A 12,772-nucleotide genomic window follows, 5' to 3' on the forward strand; every position below is an offset into this window, starting at 1 on the left:
CTGCCATGTGTGCCTGGAGACACCTGAGCTTCCAGAGCTGGACAGCTCTGAGCACTGCCAGGCCAGCCCCACTCCTGGCAGTGGAACTGTGTCTTTTCCTCTTCTGCTGGGAGGGCCCTGGGCACTTTGGAGAACAATCCAGCTTTGCTCCAAACCCAGCCACTCCCCTCTAGCGCTGGCTTCCTGTGCAGTTTATTCCATACCTGATTTTGGTGAGTCCCAGTAGGTCAATGTATAAAATAAAAACATATATAAAAAGCAAATAAAAGGAGGGGCTCTCTGTACTTGTGGCTGTGTGGGACATCAGCAGAAACACTCAGATAAGCCCCTGTCAAACAGAGGGCGGTGCTGTTTTGTTATCTTTTGAGGAGCAATTCACTGGGCAGTGAGAGTTTACTGAGCAGGTCTGTGGGCATGTGCCAGAGGTACCAGAGCAAAGCTGCCTTCTTGTGTATTTTTTAGTGCATCTCAGTCTCTTCTATTTAGTTCATGATATTTATTTATTTACAAATATGAAACAGGACTTTATCTGTTGATACTCGAAAGGAAGATGAAGAGTTTGGAATCTGGTGTTATTGATCAGGATATCTGTAATGCAAATGAACAAATAACACCCAGAGAGGATGTTTGTTGGTTAATGCCATGTACTCAGTTATTGTGTGCTGATCCCAATCAATGCACTACAGAGTTTGTGCAGACTCCTCAGCTGCTCCATCACACAGGAGGTGGCTGGCTGGGAGATGGTGCCATTTTGAAGTTTTGTTCATTACTGAGTGCTTGTCCTTGCCCTGAAAGCTCCCTGCGTCAGGCATGATTTCTGTGACTTGCTGATTTGCAGGATGAGGCTTGCTGTGAAAGCCACACACTGTTCTCTCAGCACTTCAGAAGAGAAGCTTGGAAGCTTTTCTACCTACCTACAAACAAAACCATTCTCCCAAAGTTACTCCAAAGGCTGATGTGAGGATGCTCAGTACCCTTGCATAGTCAAACTGTTATTCAGTTTGCTGAGTGCCACTGCTGTCAAGGACAAGAAATACATTCATGACTCCATTCACTGGCGTTAACACTATGAAATGACATGAAACAAACTGTGTCGTGTCAAGAAGCCCTAAAAAAATAAAAAGGTTGAAAGGAAAGGAAGGACAGTGGAAGAAATGCATTTAAATCAAGAGGGGAGAAAAACTGCTGCACCCTCACCCTTCTTGTTCAAGATAATGCCCAGTGGAAATTGGAAATTGTCACACCACCACATGGAACAACAGTGGCCAAATCACTCCTTGGTTAGCACAGAGCCCAGGGGCCACTGCAAGACAGTGCTGCAAACACACAAAAGCTCTCACTACTACACATGTGCAAAATTCATGAGGACAAATACCCCATCAGCTGTGGGCAGTGCCTGTGCCTTGCAGCAGAGCCAGGATATTCACTTCCCACCGCGGCTCCCTCTCCGAGGCAGGGAAGCAGCCGTGCCAAGCCTCGAGCGACAGCGTAATGACATTAATTTTCCAGGCACGCTGATGACAGCTCTGTGAAGGCTGGAATTTGAGTAATGCAGGTTGCACTGCCATTGTCCTGTCTCGGTGCAGAGAGGTCAGACTCTGGAGGCTGCTTTATGTGCAAGGAGCAGAGCTCAGCCCAAAGCACTCCTTTGAAAAACCCGGCGGAAAAGGAACGAGAGGCTGCAGAAAACACGGTGGCTTTGTGGGACTGCTGAAAGGTGTCACAGCTGACTAGTAGTGACATGTCCCTAACACAGGGACAGGACAGTCCTTGTCCCTGCTGCAGCTCACAGTTGATAGTTGTGAGATTGTCTGGCTTACATAAGAATGAATGTTTTGGTGCAGCCCAGGCATGTTTTGCAGCTTTGCTCACTGAGCTCCTGACCTTTCCAGGCAACCCCTGCAACAAACTGACCAATAGGTATCTGGCTGATGGACAAAAATAGTCACATATTCTTGCCTATCTCCACTTTTCCCTTATCCCGTTTCAAGCTCCATGGAAGCTTTCTCCCTAATATAGCCTCCTGGTAACTCCCTGTAGTCTGTCATCGCTCACAAAAAGCACACGAGACACTTTGTTGATCTTTCCCACTCCGAGTTCAAACCCCCCTGGTAACAGCAACATTGTCCAGAGCAATTGCTAATCCTCCCAGTTAAACCTGCAAAGCTCAAGGATGGCCAGTTAAGCTGCCTGCCCAGCAGGAATGAGAGCTTCAGCTCAAAAGTCACCCATGATGCAGAACCAGTGAGCCAGGACAACTCTAAAAAACTGCAACTTTATTCCTCTTTTTGCTTTAAGAACCCACCATTGCACAATATTAGCAACACCTTCAGCTTCCTCCCACAGCCAAAAGTATCAGAGGGGTTAAACCCCACAGCATCCCCTAAACAACACCAGAGCAGCACAGGCTCAGCTGGTAGAGAACAGCATAAGTTCCCTCAGCTCAGGACCACCTGGAGTGACCTGGAAATCAGGGTTGCAGCAGGACAGAGCTGCCTTGGCCATGGCAACATGAAATTTGCTTGGTCATTACAGCTCCTACAGATTCTGGCAGCACAGAGCTACAGCCCAGGAGAGAGATGTGCAAGGGTTTGCTGATTGCCATCTGCTGCAGAGGGAGAAACTGAAGACTGCTCAGCTACTGCTTCAGATCCTGAGCAGATGCTCTACAAAAGAGAAAATGTCTCCAGCTTGCAGAGAAATGTGCCTGACACTCTCTCCAAACCTGGCCCACAGCAGTTACTGACCACATGGCACAGGATTGGAAGGTTTGAAGTTTAGCCAAATGAGGACAGTCTTGGCTTTACATTGAGCCTTTAAGAACTACCCGGTGAATCTTCCTGGGCAAGGTAAGGAGTGATCCAGGAGCTGTATTTACAGCAGGGGAAAGCAAGTTCCACAGAAAAATTTTCACAGTTCTCAATGTATGTTACAAATCATCCTGCATTGCTGGTAGGTATATATGTTACATTTGATCATTCAATTGGTTCTTCCTTGCCTATCTCTTCCACTGCTGTATAAGCCAGCAAGGTGAGACATGTCCCAGTGTCCCTTTCAAAGTGACAATTACCTTCAATTAACATAAAAGCTATGAAACAAGCTTCAAGTGTAGCAGTACACTGGTTGTCTCCACAGTCCTTTCACAGGGATCAGAATCAAAGATTAAGCAGTTTCTCAGGGTCTCTCTGGTGATGTTTTAAGGAGGTGAGAATGAATATGGCACCTGAGATCCATCCAGGAAGCAGCTGTGGAAGACAAGCAATGCTAGGCTGGAGAAGAACAAGGAGATGAAAGACTATGTTTTGGAAAAGGAAATATATCTCATGAAACCCAGCATTTGTTGGGAGAGCCAGTGAAGCCAAAAGCATTTTCTCCTTTCCATGCTCCCATTCACCACAATGCCCCCTCAGATCTGCCTGCCTTATCTCAGGAAGGTTAGCTCAGGGAAAATGCAAGTGAGCAAGTGCAGATGAAGCTCCTATCCCCACATCACACAAACTCCCTCAAACAAATCTATGAGGTTTGGGTGCTTTCCAGCCCCTGCAAATCAAGAAACATGGATTAGTTTGCAAACCTTGTCATGAATGGAACCCCACAGAGCTCACACAGCTCTAATTTTAACCTGCGCCCCCATACTCTGCACAAGCACACATCCATGAGACAGAGCACCATCCATATCCCACACTGCCTGTTTGTTCATTGCCAACAAGTGGATTAGAGTTCAATTCCCTCTGATTAAAGGATTGCACTGATCGGTGAGCCAACCCTGATTTTTGCCCAACACCACTCAATCATTGTTCACTCGCTGGCCCAAGCTGATCCTGGCTTTTGTGTGGGCACAAAAACACTCTCTCCTGTTTTCAGTGCTCGCTGGGATGGGAACATCCACAGCACTCAGCCATCAGGCACAGACACATCCTTTATGGCATGGACCCACAGGGAAAAGGGCCCTTCAAAGGGGACTGAGAACACAGCAAGCACACTTGGTATCTGGGGAGAAAGGAACCTGCTGTGTGAGGGTGCTCCCTACACACCCACTGCCCATCCCAGCAATCCCCACAGCTGATCCTGCTGGAGCAACTGGCTCTCCCCACCCTTCCTGCCTCCACACAGGCCCCAACACTCGCAGCACTCAAGGGAAACTCACAAAAAACAAAGCTGTCACAGCCATACCCCATCTGCTTCCATGCCAAAATAAGAGAGTCCTCCTCTGCCATCCGTGTTAGAGGAAAGGATGTGAACCTGTGAGCTCCTTTCACTCTCAGTGCCAACCAAAATACTCCAGAGGTAATTTAAAAATATCTCCTCAGTGTGTGCAACAGGAGCAGGCTGTGCCTGAGCTGCTGTGTTTCTCTCCTCTCTGCAGTGGCCACCTGGGATGCAACCAGCATGCACTTCCTAAGCTCCAGGGGTGGCATTTGCAGCCTGCCACAAAGATGTCTGTGACAGCTCACATCTGAGGAGCTCCCTCCTGCGTTTGTTCAATGGGACAGGCAGGACACAGCCCCACAGCCCCAGCCATCTCCTGCTGCCCAGGCACACTGCGTGGGCAGGGAGGGGAGGTGAAACAAATTCAGCTGGATGGGAGAAAATGACAGCTCGGGACTGACAGAAAGGCCATTGCTTGGAGCTGTGGGAAATCCTGAGCCCCCAAGGAGAGCAGAAAATGGGAAACTCAGGCTCAGTTTCCAGAAATTCATATCCACAGAAATAAACCACAGAGTGACTCAGAAGAGTGTGTTTTCATACACAGGAACACTCTGCATTACCCTGCTGCCAGTTATGGCAGTGACAAAAAGGCACGAACACCAGGTCTGTATTCCAGGGACAATTGTGCAATCCTACCTGGCACAGCCCTGGCCATGTCCCTCCTGCCCTGAAGGCGCAGGTGCCCCCTTGAAAGTGCATTAAATTCCATGTTTATTGTCAGTAATCACCCTTATTTCATACTCCCATATTGCTGTTTTATCCACTTGTTCTCTCGTCTTTGTTCACATAATTATAGCTTGCTTTTCTTTGTTCCCCACTAACTCTTAAACCCCCTAACATGTCCCCCCAAGGAACAAGGTGCTAACATGATGTGGCCAAGCATGGTCTTAATCAGAGCAGCCAGATTTCAAAGGGGTGGGTGCCACATCTCCCTCTCTCTACAGCACCAGAAGCCAGCTGAGAACACCACACAGCCTTTACTCTGAACAGACCCACTGATACTTTTTGCAATGTATAAAAATCACTCAATGTGGGATAGATGTTTTAGTCTAGAGATGATACAGCCATGCACACCTGTGCCCAGGCCACATTTGGAAAAGAAAACTGTTTCACCATGCCGAGCACTGCATCCCACGGCCTTTAGAGCAGCTTTCTAAAGCCAAATCATTCCTCAACTGTTTGTTCTAAGTCCAAGGAAGCAGGAAACAGCCTGTGAAGTTTGCAGGTCCCTAACATTTATGTGCACTGTTGCTCTTTCTCCCTGTGTGTGTTGTTAGTTTTGGAGAGCAGAAATTGTGGGAAGGTTTGGCTGAATCTGTTTAGGATTCCTTGTTAGACAGTTTTAAGACAGTGTTTCTGGGAACAATGGCAGAAGAAGGGAAGTTTCATCAGGGTGGGTAAAACAATCAGCCTGAAACAGCGCTACCCTCAAGCATTTCCAACAATGGGCTCGAAGGTCTGAGGAGAGAGGGATGTTTCCAGAAGCTGTCATTTTGGCTTTTGTTCCTTTTCCCTGACCCCGTGAGTCCTCTGCAATACCTGTTCTCACACAGCCACGTCCAGTGAGTGCTGCATTAGCACATCTTTCTTGGAGAGGACAGAGAGGGTAGAGATGAAAAGGCCGTTTTGGACCCATTCGTTATAACTGTGTTTTCTAAGGCAGTACATGAAACCTGTCACTGTCTCTCCTGTCATTTCCCTCCCCCTTTCCTGGTGGGTTTTTTTTTCTTTTTTTTTTTTTTTTTTTTTTCCTGGTTGCATATCATGGCCAAGAGGCTGGATCATGATGCACTAAGGAAATATTAATTCCTTTGCTGTTGCATCTAAAAGCTAAGATGACGAATTTCTGTGCCATGCTACATTATATGGGGATAAAGGAACAAAAGGGTGAAGGACAGTGGCTGCATGGTGTCTTAATCAGATGCAGATCAGCCTAAGAGCATCAGACCATCAAATCCCTGCTCTGCAGCAATCGTGCACCTTTAGTCAGGCTCTGAATGGGCTGAGATAGATTCGGGGCTTTATTGAAAGATCATACAGGATGACTGCAAAATCCCATTACTTGTTGATTAAGTATTGATTGCCTCGGTATTAACAAGCCAGCTAATATGAAGTGACCTCTGAGGCCACTGGTTGGAGGAAAAAAAAGACAATTTACTAAAACAGGCAGGCAGATGAATAAGAGGGCTAGATCTGCTCTTGGCTTTTAGCTTCGGTTAAAATGTCACACTCGATAGTGCAGATCAATGCCCACTTTATTTCCTTGCAGCCGTCTTATTACCATCATGAGGCTGCCTCCTTTGATGCTTTTTAATGACCCTCTGAACCGCGTGCTCTGCTTACCCACTGCCTTTGACTAAAAGGAAAGGAAAAGCTTTTTTTTTCCCCTTGCTGGTGATGGAGTGGCTGAGAACATGACATTGTGCCAGTATAAGTGGAGCAATGAGGTTTCTCGGGTCACCGGTGCTGCGACTCTGCTCTTTCACTCGGTTTCTAGCTTTTCTTTCTTTCTTTTCTAGATTTCAAAAAGTCTTGCTCCTTTTCATAACTTCAAAACTGGTGAGATATTAAGAGACCACCTACTGGCAACTTCTGTCCAACACTCTTATTTGTGTTTTTAAGTGCAATAAGTTTAGCAGCTCTCGTTACATTAATTCTCCTGAAAAGCACCTCGCCCAATTATTTTGAACCTAATTTTTTTTTTTTCTTGTTGCCACTTGCAAATCGAAGAATTAATTTTCATGGTGAATAAAGAGCACTGAGGGGATACAGTTTGAATCTCCTGAATCAAAATTGGACCACATTAAGAATTGTGGAAGATCCAAGACTTTCCTCTTCAGCACATGCACAGTCTTTTAATCTAAGCTTATGTATTGAGTCAAACACAAACTACACATTAAAGAGAAGACAACAATTCTATATTCAAGATGCTCAAGTTCTGTAAAGCCTTCACATAAGCATATTTAGTTCTCATTTAAGAGATGAACCTGCAAATAATTTGATGTTTTGAAGAAGTAGACAAATGCTATGGAGAATAGGGGTGATTCAATACCTAATGAAAGGCATAAAGGCTGTTTGAAACTCCTGGATAAATTAAGGACATGAGGAAGAGAAGGCAAATTAGGGAAACAGCAATTCCAACAGCAAAGATTTTCTTTTTCTTGTGGAAGCCTGTAAAGCTAATGAGCCAAAGTTGAACGGATGTTAATGGAGAAATCTCAGGCAGACATTTGAAGGCTGGAGACTTGGGGAGGGGAAGAGCTAAAAAAAAAAAAAAAAAAAAAAAAAGGATGACTGCAAATACCACCAGGGTGGGCCTCAGCTTTACAACAACAGGGACAACTTCTGCTTTGGAAGTAGCCGGAGGGAAGCAACGTGGTCATGGCATTGCCTGATGACACCCCCTGACCCAAAATCACTGAAGAGCTGCCCACCAGTCCCAGCAGAGCAGACTGGGGTACTGAGAACACAAAAACATCTCTTGGTTTTTTGCAGTAACAAAATAACTCAATTCCTTTTGTGTCCTTTGCTTTAATTTCTCTCATTGCTTTAATTTCTCTCTCTCCTCCCTGCCACTCTTCCTTTCCTGTGGTTTTGTGGTAGAAACATGTACCAGAAAAATAATAAGCACCATCAGGAGGCTCTTTGGGGAGCCTGCAGAAGTTTTGGTGCTCTGCAAAGCCATGCTCACCCTCAGCTGCTGAATCAGCCACAAATACAGGATCTGGCTTCTTATTCCCTCCTTTCCCTCCTCTCCTCTTCAATGTGACAGTCTTAAAAATCAGAATAATGCGGGTAATCCTTGGAGTGTGAGACACCTTGATGGGATGACGTTGGTTATTGCTGTGTGATTATTATTTATATAGTGCCATAAATGTGCACGATGCTCAGCAGAACACAAGACATTCCTCCTGCACCAAACTGCGCAGAGCCCTGCGTAATGCAGATGGATCATTTCAAACACACACACACACAGGCACACTCCCCTCCTGGCTCCTGTGCCAAGGGCTCCAGAGCTTTGGGAGACTGCTTTTTTGGTTGGTTTTTGTTTTTTCAAATTACTCACAAAAAGTTCCTCTTTAAACTGTAAGCCCAGCCTGAAGGCTGTTGGCCAAATGGAGGCGTGTAGGGGCTCAGATCTGGAGCAGAGCCTAACAGGCTTGTCCATAAACGTATGCCTCTCCAGCATCCTGCCTGCTGCAGCTCTAATTATAAATTACCTCTGTAGACACACAGGGGTTCTAGTGAATTAAGCAAAAAATTTAGACTGGCTGATAGGAAAACAAGTTTTTGCACAGCATTCCCAATAAGAAATTATACACTTGTTATGCATTACAGTCTGTGCTCAAAATGCTATTTCAGCATTCTGGGTATTAAAAAAGGAAGCTTATGTGGTCTTGTGGTGAAAGACTGTGAAGGATTATTTAAAGTAAACTGTAGGGAAATATAAAACAAACCCAGTTAATTTATCACAACAGCGAAGATGCATAAATAAGATGTTTATGAACAACAAGGACAGTTTACCTATTATTCCAAAGAATTCATGTTTTCAGGAGAAAAATATTTTCTTTAAAGGAAAACGATGCTAGTTTTTCTCAGGTCAACAATATAAAGTCTGTATGGAAAGCAGCCTGAAAATCTTAGTTCAGTGTACTTTTCACTGTTTCTAATTATAATCAAGATCTCTTGGGCCGAGTGACAGGAGAGCACAACTTTGAAAACACTTGCCTTAGATCAAAGACAGAACCTGGTGCCCAGACAGCTTTGGGAAGATGCAGTGGAAACACATCAGGACAAGGACCTCAGCCACAAGAATCAGCAACATTCACTGTCTCTAACAGAGTTTGTGCAGCTCAGGGCGGATGAAGTCCTGGCTAATTACACATAATCTGTATGGATCTTTAAAACAATTTTAACAGGTGATGAACTCATACATCCTGTGCTCTAGGCTAAACTTCCTCAATGCCAAAATCACAAATGATGTCAAACCCAATAATCAGGGCCTCGATACCACCCTGATAATACATCACTTGGCTGAACCATGGGTCAGCCAGAAGTGCAAATCCGGAGAGCCCTTAAAGAGGTTGGAACCAATAGCCAACAGTGGACACTGACCTACATTTTTATGAGCACACTTTATATCAGAAGGGCCCAATTCCACCTCTGGCTTATTTGGATGTATGCCCTATTGGGGCTGTTCCTGGTTTACCATTGGTGTCTGCAGCCTGATATTTTTCCTTCCACATGAGCTGTCCCAGAGGTCACCCCTGTGTCCAGCCGTTGTGGCCCTTGTCAAGGTGAGCTGTGCACTCACCCCTTGTGAGAGCATTTGCCGAACCCAGGACAAGAGATGAACTTCAACAAATTCCTGAGGGTCAGTGGGCAGCACCGTGGCCTTCTCCAGACAAAGAGCATGAGCAGCACATCAAGGCTGTTCTTTTACCTGCCTGCCATTCACCTCCCTGCCTTTAAACCAACCATTGCCATTTAATAACACAAGATGTGCTACTGCCTTGAGAACCTAGACTTGTTCACAATCTGTGAGTTCTGCAGGGTCAGACTTTTATATTGCATTTGTGATATCGAACAGCACAGCATCTTGAGCTATTTGGAGTCCACACATATTTTTCTCCATCCCTGGAAGTGTCCAAAGCCAAGTTAGCCAGGGCTTGGAGCAACCAGGGATAGTGGAAGATGTCCCTGCCCAGGCAGAAGGTGGAACTGGGTGAGTTTTAAGGTCCCTTCCAACCAAGACTGTTCTATGATGATACAACAACACAAGTAAAAAAGCAGGAGCTAGGAAGCAGAAGATTTGTCTTTAAAGCTTTATGACTCCAAGTCAGCAGGCCATTGAGACAAATTGGGGCACCTGATTGTCCCCCAATTGCTGTCTCAGGCCACATTCACAGTCACACAAATACCACTGCGCTGGTTTGCCATCTCTTTCCAATTGAAAATCTGCTTCCTTACCCACACCGCCTGGGGAGTGACTGGATTTAACTGAAGGGGACATTCAGAAACAGGACAGTCCAGTCAGGAGAAATGCCCTGCACACCAAATTGCTCCTGAGCCAGCCCAAATCTACCCTGGAACAGCTCTGGTCCTTCCAGTGGAAACGGGGGCTTCCATCCATGTTCTGTGTCACCCTCCATGGAGTGGGAACATCCTCTCTGGGTGGTGACAGTTTTTGTAACTCAGGTGGCACCTCCTGACTGGGTGTGTTCAGACATCCCCACCCACAGCAGCTGGCCAGCAAAGAGACAGAGAGAATAGACAGATCACATTTCAGTACAATGGCTGCTTCCTCAGGAATGCCAATTGCAATTTAAAAAACCGTGACAAGTGCTTCTTAGCCTGTGAACTTTCCTATTGCTGGGCTGAGTGAAATGGGGACAGTTTTCCTTTAAATTTTGCCAGTAATGATATGGTACACAAAGTGACAGACTACAGGGTTTGGGTAGAATGCTAACATTGTTCTTTTTCCCTTTTAAAGGTCATGTGCAAGAAAACCTCTCTAGTTAAATCTATCCATTTAAAATCACCATTAGGTCACAGAAAGCAGCCTCAAAATGCTAAGAGTCTTCAGTGGAAAACACATGCCAGGGTCCAGCTCGTACAGAGCTGCTGCAGGAGATGATGCTTGGCAAGGGGTGCTCCAGTTCTGCTACAAAATCCTGCACTTGCTTCCCATACCTGTTTTTAGTCTCTCAGATGTGACCAGATTTCAGATATCCATTTTTAATAAGAAAGGAAACGAGCAGGTGTTGATGTGTGGAACAGAACTGCAACAATTCCAACTGCATTTGTCTAACGGGGATGATAACACGTTTCAACGAGGTATGCACTGAGGTATGATGAAAACAGGGCTGAAATCCCCTCCTGAATTGGGATCTTTGGAAGTATAAATTTAAGTTGCTCTTTAATTTGTTACAGCACGCTGTTGAAAAGTAACAGCATTTAGAGATTACTGAGCAGACGCTAATGTGGTTCCAACAGACAATATTAATAATCTTGATATTCCTTAATAACACATGTTTTCCCTTCAAAGGCTGACTGCAGAGCAACAAGCACACAGAAACACTGACAGGGAATTCCCTTGCAATGCAGATGGCACATCCACCCCGAGTGCAGAGGGCAGGGAGCTCTCCCAGGGAATATCTGCTCCATGAGTCACACTGGATGCACGGCTGTTGTGTCTGAGTGAAACACAGAGCTCTGACACTGCCGCTGATTAAGAAATAATTTGGTTTTTCCTTCCCTGTGCAAAACATTTTAGCAACAGTAGCTGTTTCACAGAAGAAATTCTTGGAAAACCCCACCATTACTTCCAAGGAGGTTGCGAGTGTTCTGTCACCAGTGGAAACCAGATCACATTTGATCAATCACTGTGTCTTCAGTCTCAGCTTATACAAGAACTCATGAGAGAAGAACTGGGTTAGAAGCAGATCCTCTAATTTAAGGAGTTAAAAAACCCCATAGCATTCATTGGATCCTTGGGAACAGAAATTCCAAGCTGGAACAACTGCTTTGCATTTTCAAATGAAATAACATTAAATACTGTGGCGTAGCATTGTTGGGTTAGCTGGTACTGATTTTATTTATGCTCAGCAGTCATTTACTTTGGAAGCAGCCAAATTTTTTCCAAGAGCTCTGCTGATGTGTGGATGTCCCATAATAAAAAGCACATTTTTAGAAAGGATCAAAATTCACAACACTTTATACTCAATAGTTTTTAACTAAGTGCCACATTAATGCTGCTTGCATTGCTTTTTCATCACAGACTCAACTTCCAAATGAGCTCACAGATACATTTTCAAGTATTCTCTAGGTTTTAGAAAATGCTCAGCTCCATCTCAATGCCCAAAAAAAGTGTGAGTGTGAGTGTTTCAGAGTTGAGATCTATTAATAAACCTGTCCCATGCATCTGAAATAACAACAAGCACACACATCACTCTATAGATTGCAAACATCTTTTAACACGGCCTCCTGGGAGTGGTGTGCTGGGATGACTGTGCTTTTCACCACTACAATATTCAAAAAGCTCAACTATCTCCTTGGACTTGCAGGCTTGCAAAAAACAATCCTGTCAAAAAAAAAGCTATTTGGCTTCAATTGCTGATTATTACAACTTTAAAAGAAATACATCCCACAGAAAACAATTAACAACATCTGAAGATTCCTCTGCCTGCCTAGATGTCTTAATCTGGAAATTAATTATAAATTACATTTATCACATACATGCAAAAAATACACATGTAGCTGCCCACCAATTTGAGATAATGCAAACATGAAGGGAAAGACTTCTGTAAAGACAACTGTGTGAAAAGCAAAAGGATTAGCTTCAAATGATTATCCCTGGAATCTGACAAACCCTACACACACCTTACTTTAGCTCAAATTTGCCCTGCCAATCAGGCTAGTAAATTATGTAACAATTTGATGCCTCTCAACAAAAGATGGCATCCTGGATGTTAGCTTCTATTGTGGCAGTCACAAGAAATTGATGTCTATTTCCTGCCTACAGCATTTTTTATTTTTTCCTTAATTTTACTTCTTTTTTTTT

The 12,772-nt window shown here is 44.7% G+C and overlaps 1 long non-coding RNA gene across 1 annotated transcript in view; it reads right to left on the minus strand.

The window, feature by feature from the left end:
• The window catches only part of LOC131081903 (uncharacterized), a 119,247-nt gene that overhangs the window by 78,232 nt on the left and 28,243 nt on the right, over positions 1 to 12,772 (minus strand). The gene's annotated exons all lie outside the window — the stretch shown is intronic.

This window comes from Melospiza georgiana, chromosome 3 (genome assembly GCF_028018845.1).
Source record: "Melospiza georgiana isolate bMelGeo1 chromosome 3, bMelGeo1.pri, whole genome shotgun sequence".
Taxonomy (NCBI): domain Eukaryota; kingdom Metazoa; phylum Chordata; class Aves; order Passeriformes; family Passerellidae; genus Melospiza; species Melospiza georgiana.